The sequence below is a fragment of the Hibiscus syriacus genome, unplaced genomic scaffold (assembly GCF_006381635.1).
Source record: "Hibiscus syriacus cultivar Baekdansim isolate YM2019G1 unplaced genomic scaffold, ASM638163v2 tig00113145_pilon, whole genome shotgun sequence".
Taxonomy (NCBI): domain Eukaryota; kingdom Viridiplantae; phylum Streptophyta; class Magnoliopsida; order Malvales; family Malvaceae; genus Hibiscus; species Hibiscus syriacus.
Genome location: NW_024063445.1, coordinates 1,282,375 through 1,295,194, shown reverse-complemented (window position 1 = coordinate 1,295,194; position 12,820 = coordinate 1,282,375). Strand labels below are relative to the sequence as shown.

The 12,820-nt window shown below is 34.7% G+C and overlaps 1 pseudogene; it reads left to right on the top strand.

The window, feature by feature from the left end:
• Nucleotides 1-6,764: 6,764 nt before the first annotated feature.
• Nucleotides 6,765-8,435, top strand: LOC120185885 (annotated as a pseudogene).
• Nucleotides 8,436-12,820: the final 4,385 nt, after the last annotated feature.

The window sequence follows — 12,820 nt, the reverse complement described above, 5'->3', positions numbered from 1 at the left end:
TTGTTGTTTGTTTATTACATATATTATGCTCAGGAGAAAATTAAGTGATTTGCGGATTGTTCGAGCTTCTCAAGAGAAGGAAGAAACAAATAATAAGGAATCAAGTAGTATTGGATCTTCGGAGGTTTCGATTACTGTTGAAGAAGCTATACAAATTGAAGTTGTAGAAACAGATGATACGACAAAATCAACCCAAAGTCCACCATCTTAGGTGTTATTTTAGATATATGCTTTGTTTATTCTAGTTAACAATGTCGAACTACATTATATTTTTCGTTGATGTAAACTTTTATTTATTATTATGGATTTCAAGTTTGTTGTTATAGATGTTAAGTTTATTGGATAATGTTACATGTTGAAATTTTAAATTTGGGTAACAAAAGAGCAGAAAACAACATTAAAAAAAAGTTTTAATTAGTGCGTTTGTATAAAAAACACCACTAAATACATAGTCAATACCGATGTTTTTGAAAAAATACCACTAAAGTTCTACATCTTTTGTGGCGCTCATACGAAAACGCCATTATAGACATAGTCAATAGCAGCGTTATACATTCACAAACACCACTATATTTCATACATTTAACAACATTTTTGGGAACAAACGCCACAAAAGAAAAGATAAATAGCGACATTTCAAAACGCCGCTAAATATCATAAACTTTAGCGGCATTTGTAAAATTGACGCCGCTAAAAACATAACCTTTAGTGGCATTTGTCATTAAAAAACGCCACAACCTTTTGTGGCGTTTGTTTTACCTATGCTTTTTGCGGCGTTTGTTTATGTTCCACAAGGATTTTTAGCGACGTTTTGTAACATTCCAAGGTGAGGGTCAATGAGCCGTGGTTTTCTAGGGTTCATAAAATCAAAGCCGAATGCCAACAAAACTTTCCTCACTCTGAAGCAATGGTTCACAGATCCTCTCCTGTTGAAGATAAACTCTTGTGCATATTATATTAATCTTATGTTTGTCTTTATTTATACAAGTATCAGTTCTTTTATATAGAAACCAGAGCAAACTAGATATTGTCCCCCATTAAAGATATTATGTTTCCATTGTAGAAATATTAACAAGAACTGGAAAATTGCAGAAGCTTTATTGAATTGTGTCTAAAAAATCATGATAAACATTTACAAGTCTTTGCTTTATATACTCTCTACTCGGCTCACAAAGCTAGCAAGTATTCAGCATTAACTGCTGTAACTACTTAACCATTGGGATAACAACTCTACAACAGCTGAAACAGTTTCTCAACAACTCTACAACAGCTTATCAACAACCAACCTTGTTGCACAGAACGCCTACATCCAACATTCCCCCTATTTTTCTCCTTGTTTTTCAAATGAACGAACCCTAACCTGATCTCGAAAGTACTCAAAGGCACCTCGGGCTAGCGGTTTGGTAAACCCATCAGCAACCTAATGAGAGGCTGGCACGTATCTGACTTGCAGCTGTTTGGCAGCCACCTTCTCACGTACAAAGTGTACATCGAGGTCGACATGCTTTGATTACGCATGATAAATCGGTTTAGCACTCATTTCTATGGCACCTGAGTTATCACACCAGACCGTTGGTGTCGTACCCGAGGCTTCACCTAAATCAACAAGCACAACATTCACCCAGGTGACTTCTGCAGCCACATCAACAATGCTTTTATACTCTTCCTCCATGGTTGATCTAGAGACCGTTTTTTGTTTTCTTGACAGCTATGACACCAAGAAATTACCAACGAATACACAGTGACCAGACATTGACCGTTTGTCATCCACATCACCTCCCCAATCCGCATATGCAAATGCCGTGATGGAAGAGTCAAACTCAGCAGGAGAAAACACTAACTTATAGTCCACTGTGCCTGCCAAGTAACGTAGGATCCTTTTTACCACCATAAAATGTGATTCACGAGGAGCTTGCATATATTGTGCAACCTTGCTCACGCTTAGAGCAACATCAGGGTGAGTGTGACATACATACAGTAGGGAGCCAACTATACTTCGAAATTCATAAACACCAACCAATGGATTACCTTCATCCTTAGACAGTTTGTTGGCTACAACCATAGGCGAGGTGGTAGAGTTGGCTCGAGTCAGTTGTGCTCTCGCCAATAATTCGAGCACAAACTTCCTTTGACTTAAAAGAATAGAATCACCACACCGTTTACCCAGGAAGTAAGAAAGGTCACCAAGATCCTTAAGTGAGAATTGTTTGTTGAGTTCCCATATGACATGTTGAATGTAGCTAACCGATTCACCTGTTAGTATAATATCATTAACGTAAATAAGGATGAACGTACGAGAGCCTGCTTGATCATTAACGAACAAGGAATTGTCAACTTTGGATTCTCGAAATCCCAGTGCAATTAAACTGGCGCGAAGCTTGTTGTTCCAGTTTCGTGGTGCTTGGCGTAAACCATAAAGTGCCTTCTGTAACTTGCAAATAAGAGGCTTGCCATCAGGATCACACACCTCAAAGCCGGGTGGCTGCTTCATAAATACATCTTTAGCTAGTCCACCGTTGAGAAACGCGTTGTTGACATCAATTTGCCGAAGCGGCCATTTCCTTGACACTGCCAAGGATAGGATGATATTGATCATGAAGAAGCGAACAACAGGGATAAAGCTTTCCTGGAAGTCTTGTCCTAGTACCTGGGAGTACCCCTTAGCAACCAGACGCACCTTGTGTCTCTGCACAGTTCCATCAGTGTTCCTCTTAATTTTAAAAATCCACTTGCAACCAACGGTAAACCTTCCTTCTGGGAGTTGAACCATAGTCCAAGTTCCATTTTGTTGCAGTGCATTGAGTTCATCATGGATAGCCGCAGTCCATTTTTCTGATTGAAATGCTTCATGCATAGTTATTGGAATTACTTCATCATAGCTGCTGATGAAGGTTCTAGGCTTGAAAATACCAGCCTTACTGCGGGTACACATCGGATGAGTATTAATTGTTGTATTTGATCGCAACAACACAGTTGGATCAGCTGCCAAGTTTTCAGGCACCTGAGATTCATGGCTCGCTACTTCATTCGATACAGAGCCTGTGGAAGTAGGCAAAGAAGCTTGGGATGGTGAGGTGCACTGACCCTCGGTAGGTGGAACGTTTGAAACAGCGTGCATAGGGGAGTTATGAGAATAAGTAGAGATTGATGTACCCATGGAAGGAGAAGGCACACATGCAAGGTCTCTAGGTATATGCTGGCGTAAGTGCTGTGGTAGCACCACTATATCCAGTGGAGGCGACTGCTTTCGAGCTGGACTACGCGTCTATTGTAAGCCTGCATAGGGAAACATAGATTCATCAAATTTTACATGACGAGATATGTAGACTCGTCCATCTGCTGCAAGGCATTGATAGCCCTTGTGCTGCGGGCTATACCTGAGGAAGACACACTCCTGAGATCGAAACATGAGTTTTTGTGATTGAAACGCACGCAAGTGGGGTAGCACCTGCATCCAAAAACTTTCATGAACTTGTAGTCAGGTTGCCTATGGAATAATTTTTCAAAAGGTGCAACACCTTGTAACACACGCGTAGAAAGGCGATTAATAAGATAAACAACTGTTACAACAGCATACGACCATAATTTCAAGGGCAAAGTGGCCTAAGCTAGAAGAACAAGAGCCAGCTCGAGAAAGTGTCGATGTTTTCGCTCCACAACGCCGTTCTGCTCAGAGGTATGAGGACAATTCACATGATGGATGATGCCTTATTTAGTCAGCAGACTGTTTAGTGGTCTATATTCACCACCCCAGTTGCTTTGAATAGCTTTAATAGATAAATTAAACTGTGTGGAAACCATGCTTTTAAACATTTGGAACATAGTTATGAGCTGGGATTTGTCCTTGAGTAAATACAACCAAGAGTGTCGAGTGTAAGCATCCATAAATGCAACATAGTACCTAAACCCATTTGAGGGTATAGGTGCAGGGCCCCATAGGTCAGAAAAAACAAGTTGAAACGGTTCAGAATACTCAGTCTTTGAGTGTTCGAAAGGTAGTTTGTGACTTTTCCCAATACAACAAGCTGAGCAAGTTTTATTGGCATTATTTGAAATGTTTACATGTAATTGATTACAAATAGATTTCAAAGTCTGAAAAGAGGGATGCCCCAGATGTTTGTGCCATAGATCATACGCATCTGAGGTTGTAAGAATGTTAGCACTGGCCTGACCTTCAGATTGGCTTCTGTCATTAGCCAGCTCAAACGAGTAAAGGCCGCCATTCTGCTTCCCTCAAAGAAGTATGTTACCAGTAACTTCATCCCGAACACAACAATCATTGGCATGAAATTCAAGGAAGACAAGGTTGTCTCTAGCAAGCTTGGACACCGAAAGCAGGTTTTTAGTTATCTTAGGCACATGTAGAATGTTAGTTAGCAGTAGAGCTTGAGATTGAGAAGACATAAAAGTATTACCAACAAATTCTACAGGAATTGATGCACCATTGCCAACAAAAACATTACCTGATCCCCTATAATCAGAAGATTGGGCAATCTTGGTAGCATCTGGTGTTACATGGTGCGTGGCACCAGAATCCACTACCCAGTATTCGCGTGAGGAAGAGACAACATTGGCCTGAGGAGGGTCAGTAGTTCTTCATTCACCATAGTAGTCATATTGTGTGTTTTCAACAAAGTTGATGTCACCAAAACTGGTTTTACACCGATGTGCATCATTGCCATCACCAAGAAAGTCTCGATTGAACCAGTACCAGCACTGTTGAACCAAGTAACCAACCTTACCACATAGCTGACACTGTACACGAGGACGACCTCGACAGCAACCACCAGCATAATATTTTCTGATTTAAATCTTGATTTGATCTCGAGTCAGAGGCAGCATGACTCATAGCCTGTGCTATATTGGCACTCATTGGAAGGCTATCTACTGAAAACTCAAACCCATCAAGCTGAGTTTCAGCATCAATTAGCATGCTGCTCACCACGTCTAACGTGGGCTTCTCGCGTATGGTGGTTATGACCGCCATGAAGGACTGGTATTCACGAGGTAGTCCTTTGAGGATACTTACAATCTGCTTGACTGGGGCAACAGGACTCCCACACGATTCAATCGCATCATATATTTCTTTAACACGGGTAAGATAAGCTCGCATGCTGTCATCTCCTTTCTTGAGGGATTGCAATTTGTACAGCAAGTTCATCACTGTTGTGGTAGAACAATTAGTAAAGAATTGAGTCACCTTATTCCATACAGCAGCTACTGTCTCGGCACCAACGAATTACGGTAGAAGCTGTGGACTGATGGTGGAGAGTAGCCAAGATGCGAGAGCACTATCTTGGGCCATGAAATCCTCAAAGGCTTCATTTGCAACGACCTCACCGTTCTGATCAACAACCGTTTTTGGTGGTGCTGGCATCGAACCAGTCAGCAATCTTTCCAAGCGATGACTTCGAATAGTGAGTAGCACTTGTTGTTTCCATAACAAGAAGTTCATTTCATCCAACACAACATTCACTTTCTTGTTAGTGAATACTACAGAGCGCATCAGCGAGCCCCCTCCAGAAGTGGAGGAGATATTCGGCCTATCAAGGGCCATTACCGCATCGGAGTTTAAAAGCCAGGATCTTCAACGAAAGATACCATGTAGAAATATTAACAAGAACTAAAAAATTGCAGAAGCTTTATTGAATTGTGTCTAAAAAATCATGATCAACATTTACAAGTCTTTGCTTTATATACTCTCTACTTTGCTCACAAAGCTAGCAAGTATTCAGCATTAACTGCTGTAACTACTTAACCGTTGGGATAACAACTCTACAACAGCTGAAACAGTTTCTCAACAACTCTACAACAGCTTATCAACAGCCAGCCTTGTTGCACAGCACGCCTACATCCAACATCCATTGTCTGCTTTTGCTAAATGCATGCTAGAGATCTGTCCATTTCACTAAGGATCTACTCTTTGAGCATGTTGGATGTCCACGATTTCATCAATCCTTTTTATTATTTTTTCTGTTTTTGTTTTCTAGTTTTGGTTTCAACATCTTAACTCTATTGTTTATTCACTTTCTCATCATCATGCAAGTTTTTCAAACAAAGATGCCCCATTTTATCAAATTAATCATTATGACTTTTGGTTACCCAATTTACCTTAATTAAGCCCACTTAAGTTTAGTACATAGAATTTATTGTTGTAATTTTAATAGCAAAAGGAGTATTGTTCTCTTTAAAGAATCGAAGTTTGAGCAGATGTCTATGTAAGTTATGTGTGCGTTGTCAATAAATTAAGAAATTTTTTGAATAAATATTACATTGTATTCATCCCATACTATTAAAAAATGTTTAGTTTTATCTTTATTAGGTGATAATATTAAATTTTTATTTTTAAATTGTTGACTTCAAAATTAATAGTTAAAACTATGCATACGAATAAAGTTAACAAAAATCAGTAGTTTAAAATTTTGTGTTTACCAACAACCGAACTAACTTGTTAGTTTTCATGCAGTACGGCATCAAATTTCAACAAACTAATGCGGAATGACTAATTTTTTATTTTTCATAAAAGAGAGGATGAAATTCATAGATAGTCCTTAAATACAAATTTTATTTTGGTGGTTGACACTTGCTGAACTAACCAAAATGTATAATTCTTAGCAAAAGTCAACACACATATATATATATATATAAGTCTTGTCAACTTATCTTCATCTGCTCCACCATTTTCTTCTTCTTGTAAAACCTAAGTTTTTCTTTCTTTATTTTCGTTCATCTCATTGGTTCAATCATGCAAGTGTTAATTTAGTTATCACTGTAAGTGCGTAGTGTAATGGAGAAAGACGAGAAGGATGAAAGGTTGGATGGGGTGGAAGATGAACTGGTGAGAGAGCTTCTTGATGATGAATCTCCTTTGTTTGTCATTCAATCCAAATCCAGAAATTCAGAAGAAGATGCCACTCATCCACTCATCTATTCAGGGCCGAGGATTGAAGATATCGATAACGCTTTATCAGTGAAAACATGGAACTGTCAATCTCAAACACAACACCGGACCAGGTAATTAATTTGGGTTTTTTTTTTTATATTCAGTGAACATTGAACAATCATTTGTATTTGCAGATTTAATTCAGTGCTGGAAAGAGGTTCGCCTAAGATACAGAATAAGTATACTCTCAAGATAAAAAATTATGGCAATGGCATGGCAGATGATGGATATAAATGGAGGAAATAAGGCCAAAAATGGATAAAAAAACAATCCAAACCCAAGGTACGTAAATTTATTTCCAATGAAATTGGAAACCAGCTTAAATAAAGAACAAAGCTATATATCATTTGTTCCATTACCTTTTTAATAGTCTAATAAGGCTATAAATTAGTATCCATTCATAATTTTTCTTAGCTATTAACAATATATACATTTTGCATAGGGTTGTCAACAACCCGAGCCGAGCTTGAGTATTACTAAGCTTGACTCTGCTCAAAAGTTCGCGACCCTAAAATTTTCAAACTCGATTCAAACTCAAACCATGAATTAAAGCTCATAAAAGCTTAGAATAAAATAAAAAAAAAAACTTAAACTTAACTCGGTTGAAATTCAAACTCTAACTTAAACCTAAACCTTAAGTACATGAAAATCTTATTCTATATATTTAAAAAAATCAACACATAATGTTAGTAGCAGTAATAATTTTAATTTTTTAATAAATAAAAGTTTAATATATTATTTTTTAAAGTAGTTCACAAGCTTTTTGAGTCGAGTATTTATCGAGCTTTGACTAAGTCGAACTCGAATATCATTAATAATTTTAGTTTTGGCTCATTAATAACTTTCTTTTAACTACTAAGACCACAAAATGGTCCCATATCCCTGTCCTTTTGTGTCTTCACTTAAAGTATCTATACCATTTGTAAATACTCATATTAATCTTTTGAAACATTTATTTGTATTGGCTTAGAAACAGGAGCTATTACAAGTGCACGTACCCTAGATGCAGTGCAAAGAAGCAGGTGGAGAGGCCAAAAGATGACCAAGATACCCTCATCGTCACATATGAAGGATTTCACCTACACTTTGCCTACCCATATTTCCCTGTCCTGCCTTTCCAAGATGATACTTCACCCACCAAGAAGGCCAATATGGTCATTTCAGAAGCTGAATCTTCACTAGCAAAAGAAACCCAAGAAATTGCTACAGCAAACTACGAGCAGCTACCAAGTTCCATTGAGGGCTTGCCTCAAGAGATGATTAGCCAACAAGGGTTACTGGAAGATATGGTGCCTTGGATGATAAGGAATCCATCACATAAAAAAAACATTGCATCCATTGCTTCTTCTTGTTCATCTTCTAATTACTCACCTTCTCCCCCTGCTTCACCTTCTCAATGTCTTGGTCTCCCCATGTTTTGATATGATAAGCATCAACTCTAGCATTAGGTGAATATTGTGCTTACATGGTAGAAGAAAACAAACCCAAGTGATCTTATACCAAGTCTCCATTAATGTACTTTTTTCAATTATCATATTTCTTTGTTTCTAATAAAAGGGCTATTTTCATTCTTTGATTATTTTTTATAATTTAATTCATTAATAATACACAAAAATGAGTGATTCTCTTATTGCCACCTAAGACAAGCCATTTATTGTTATTAAAGGGATAATTGCGGCAATTGATGCAATGTAAATTTTTATGAGGCGAGACTAATTCAAAACAAAAGCTAATTGAAAATGGGAATGGTAATTGAAGGATGATAACGATGTAGAATTATTTATTTATTCACTATGCCATGATAATAATTTAATTATATTGAGTTGAAATTATATTATTATAATAAATTATGTAAAATATTATTTAAATCAAATACTCATATGAAAATTGTCGAAGCCATTTTTAGGTGGTTCGATCATTATTGGGTATTTATTGAATTTGGAGTCTTCATCGATCATTTTAGGTTGAGTACGACTGAGAACCTGTATAATTGATATGCATCTCTCACAGAGATCATGATTAGGTTCGGGAGTCAGTTACGTGTGAGAAATATTGAAGCACCCCACGACACCCAAAAGCTTATACATTTAAAATTTGTGTTATCTCGAAAGAAAAAAAAAACACTTTCAACAATGCAAAAAAAATATATAGAAAAAATAGTGAATAAAAATAATAATTAGCTAAAATAATAATAATAAAATGAGAAATTAAAATATGAAAATATGTCTCCAAGAATGATATATGCATTCTGATGGACTGAGCAAAAGAAAAGAAAGAAAAACCTACAAAAATGAAATAAAATACGCAAGTGAAAATGGAATAATAATAATAATAAGAAATTAATTTAAGTAATATTTAAATAAATAAATATAAAAAATAGAATGATATATGCATTCTGATGGACTGACCTGCAAAAGAAAATAAATAAAATAGGATAAAATAAATAAAAAATAAAAGGACTAAAATAAAATGAAAGCATAATTGGGAGGACCAAAACATAATTGTCGAAAAGGTCCTTAAACTTGAGAACGCCACTCGACTTTATTTTCGGTAAAGTTTGGATTTTTATTTTGAAAACAATTTTGGAATCGTCGTTGACCTTTGGGCTAGGTATATCGAACACCTAAAAATTCCTTTTAAACAATTTTAAGAAAAATTATTTTAAAGACAAAAATTGATTAGCGTATTACCAAAATTCATTTGTAAGGATTTAGGAGTCGATTACACGTGGATAAGGATTAGTACCACACGACGCTCAAAATTAATACCTCTCGATTATATGTTGTCTAAAATAGTAAAATTTTGCAAATTTGAATCCAAAATTTAAATTACAATCATTTTATTTCGACAAAAAAATGAGTGAATCTCTTTTTAAAATATTTGACTCGATGAAAGTGATTTAATTCACTCTATTTTATTTAAAAAATGATGTCATATTACTAAATTAACAGAAATTGAAATCCAGTCATGTTGGACGCAATTCCATTAAACCACAACGCAATACAACATTCCCTTTAATTATTTTAGAAAACGAGGAAATCAATGCATAGATTATGAATAAAAAATGATATATACATTATGGATGAAATGTCAAATATAACATAACAATTAAAAAATAAATAAAAAATAACACACTCCATATTTATATTTATTAAAATTTAAATTTTGGTGGGATATATTTTCACTCCTGCGTCTTTAGGGATCACAATTCAAGTTTTTGAATGCTTTCCTATATATCACCCTCTATTCGAGACCTTACCACAAAATAAAATACAATTTTATCTTTTATTAAAATAATTATATATATATATATATAAACACGAAAGTATTTAAAATGAGACCTTTATTTAAAATTGAATAAAATGCGTTTATAATAAATAATTAGTAACAATTATAGTAAACTTTTGAATAACACTCGAAAATGACACTCTAGGTTTTTGGAGGACTTTCATAGATTAGTCGAACAAATAACCAAAAGCCTTGTGAAAATTTTAGAATACTAAAAATAACAATTTTAATTTACATATACAATAAAATATATAAGAAATGTATCCTTTAATATAAAATATATGCACATTAATATATATCATAAATTTAATATTAAATGTTTATAACTAAATATTTAAAGTTCCTCATGCACTAAAAGCAGAAAACTTAACTCCCTAAAATGGTACCATTTTAGGGAAACACATAAATCTTATTATAGGGTTCAAAAACACTAAAATCATTTTGTTCCATCTCAGCTCTGTTCTTTCCCCTAAGCTCTCATCTCTCGCTTCGGATGAGAAATGGGAAAGGGTAAACCCTACTCCATTGACACTGTAAACGGGGGCCAAAGACCAAAGAAATATCTCAAGCCCCCTTTTTTAGATAATTGAAACCCAAAACAACCAATATCGCTTTGTTCTTTCTCTAAAAAAAATCTCCAAAAGCAAACCTCTAAACCCCAAAAGACCAAACCTAGACTTAAATCTAAGGGGAAAATGATACCTTTTGTGGTTTGAAGGCTTACGCTACTCTGATGAAGCAAACGACGTTGCCTATCACGAGAAAACAAGGAGGCTTCTTCTTCTTTTTTTGTTTTTTTTCCCCCGAATGGTTATCCTCTTGTGAATCGTTTTAGTTTTCTTCGGTTTATCTTCTCATTTTTTTTGGATGTTTCTATCTATTTTTGGGGTTTTTTTGCTTGAAATATATTTGTATGTGGTTTATGGTTTGAAAGATGGGTTGAGGGTTTTTTTTCTTATTTCTGTTTTTTTCGATTCTTCTCCCCCTCGGTGTGACCAAAAATTTAATAAGATACTTAACAAAGTTGGTTAAGCGCTACCGGAAATGTTGACTAACAATAATGTTGTAGGTGGAAAACATGAAGAAATATTTAAATATTTGGCAACCGACAAAATTTTCTTATCGATAGGTAACGATATCGTGCACAAAAGTATCGATATATATAGTAGTATATAAGAAAGTGATGAAAACCGATTAAAAGTAGACATGTATCGATACCTTTATAAGAATATGTATAAAAGTATCGGTACTTTAGTAATTTAAAAGAATTGCAATAAAAGTGCCTACGAAGTATCGATACCTTACACACATATATCGATACTTAACAATATAACATGGTGAAATTTGACAAATCTGATATCAATTTGACAAAAAAGGTAACGAAATTTGACTAAACCGATTGGAAATTGGCAAAACCAGTTGAAATTTGATAAACCTAGTTTCAATTTGAGAAAACTGGTAAAGAGCTATCGAAATTGTTGAAATTTGTATCGATACATTTATAAGTATATGTACCAAAGTATTGGTACTATAGGAATTTAAAAGAAATGAAAAAGGAAAACGTCTCGAAAGTATCAATACCTTACACACATGTATCGATACATGACAATATAACAGGTTGAAATTTGACAAAATTGATTTCAATTTGATAAAACCGGTAAAGAGCTACCGAAATGGTTGACATTTGTATCAATACCTTTATAAGTATATGTACCAAAGTATCGGTACTTTATGAATTTAAAAGAATTAAAATAATAGCTCCTATAAAGTATCGATACCTTAGACACATGTATAGATACATGACAATATAACAGGTTGAAATTTAACAAAACCGATTTCAATTTGACAAACCAATAAAGAGCTACCAGAATGGTTGACATTTGTATTGATACTTTTATAAGTATATGTACCAGAGTATTGGTACTTTAGGAATTTAAAAGAATTGCAATAATAGAGCTATAAAGTATTGATACCTTAGGCACATGTATCGATACATGACAATGTAACAGGTTGAAATTTGAAAAATCCAGTTTCAATTTGACAAAACCGGTAAAGCACTATCAGATATGTTGATGGTATCAATACTGCTATAAGTATATGTACCATAGTATCGATACTTTAAGAATTGAAAATAAATGAAAAAATGAAAATGTCTCAAAAGTATCGATACCTTACACGAAAGTATCAAGGATTGGGTAATGGTATCGATTAAATATATAAATAACACAATTGGTTAAAATATCAAAGAAATTACTAACAGAGAAATAGATAGAAGACAATTGTAGTTTTTGAAATCGAAGCATATTAGTTGTTGTGAAATAGAAGAAATACATTTTTGAAAGCGTAGTTGTTTGTTTGTTACTCAATCGAATCGAAAGGTATATTATCGAAACCCTAGTTTTTTAGTATTACAATATTAAAAAATATGGGTTAGGTTTATGGGTTTGGGGTTTATGAAGTAAAGAAAGATTTGAGACCAATTACAGGTAGAAAATGATATTCTAGATAGAAAATAAATATTGCTACTTTTATATAATATTAAGGTAGAAATTGATATTGTAGGTTGTATAAAGGTACCGATACTTGCAG